Source organism: Paroedura picta, chromosome 6 (genome assembly GCF_049243985.1).
Source record: "Paroedura picta isolate Pp20150507F chromosome 6, Ppicta_v3.0, whole genome shotgun sequence".
NCBI lineage: Eukaryota > Metazoa > Chordata > Lepidosauria > Squamata > Gekkonidae > Paroedura > Paroedura picta.
The window spans coordinates 50,440,789-50,441,984 of NC_135374.1; positions in this window are offsets into that span (position 1 = coordinate 50,440,789).

Consider the following 1,196-nt stretch of genomic DNA (forward strand, 5'->3'; position numbering starts at 1 on the left):
GGCTCTCTATGATGGAGCTGATGGGACAAGGCGGGAACTTCCTGGTGCAGGGGGGAGCAGGGAGTATCTCCCATGACGTGTTCCTGTGCTTTGTCGTTGGGAGTTGTGAGCACGTTGACGGCAGACGTGCTCCTGTTTTACCCTCCCTCTGTCTTTTGGTCGGGAAGGGCAGGACTAAGGGGCGCGGCCTTTTGCTAAGACCGCGTCTTTCCTACTTAATTGTTTCATAAAGTATGCGAAGTTGCGCACTGTTCTTCCTGGTTGTAAACATCAAACCCGTTTAGTCTTTCTTTGCTTTCGGAAGAAAGTAAGCTTGTATGGGGTTCCTCCCTTTATGTATTGATGATACGGTCTGATCCTATCGACATTTACTCAGGAGTTAGTTGCGCTTTGCACAGTGGTGTTTGTTCCACTCTGCGTGTGAAATGTGCCTCAGCCAAGTGTTAATTAACCTTTATACTAGCAATACCTCTTCTGCAGAACACTTACTTAGTTACTTGCATATATATGTAAATATATACATGTCCCATGACGCAAATAAAGAGTGTTTTGTGGACATTTGAGATACTCTGAAGTATATGTTGATAAGTTTGTGGGAAAACTGATTACACTTTGAAGCAACGAATATAAAGACAGGCTATTTCTTTGACTTTTTAAACTCTGAAATTGATTTATATAATCCATACTTTGTTTTTGAGGATTTATAATAAATCATATAGCTAGAAAGAAAGAATTCTGCGCACAAATGAACCTACTGTTCAAATTTTGAGAAGGCCAAAATGATATCTCCCAGTAAGTTATTTCAATGATTTATATACTGCCCTTCACTGTTACATCTCGGGGCAGTGTTACAGTACTGAAATGCTGGAATAAAGCTATTCTGAGTGGTCAAGGGAAGAAAAGGTAGCCAGGGACGTCTTTGTGGCACACATGCTGCTGTAAAATGAAAGGTGTGGGAGCTCATAAGAAGGTATGTATTTAAACAGTTAACCTGAAGTAGAGTCACGATATGAAGACCATGAAAAATTGAGTCTTTTAAGTAACCTTCATAATTGTTTGTTAGCCCAAGGCCTGCACATTTCTGAGTAAGTCCCCCTGTAGTCCACGAAACTGATTCCTATGCACAGTAATTCAGGAAATGTATTCTTTTATTTCCAAACTGTTGGTTTTGCCTATATGTAAATTTTGTGCACATT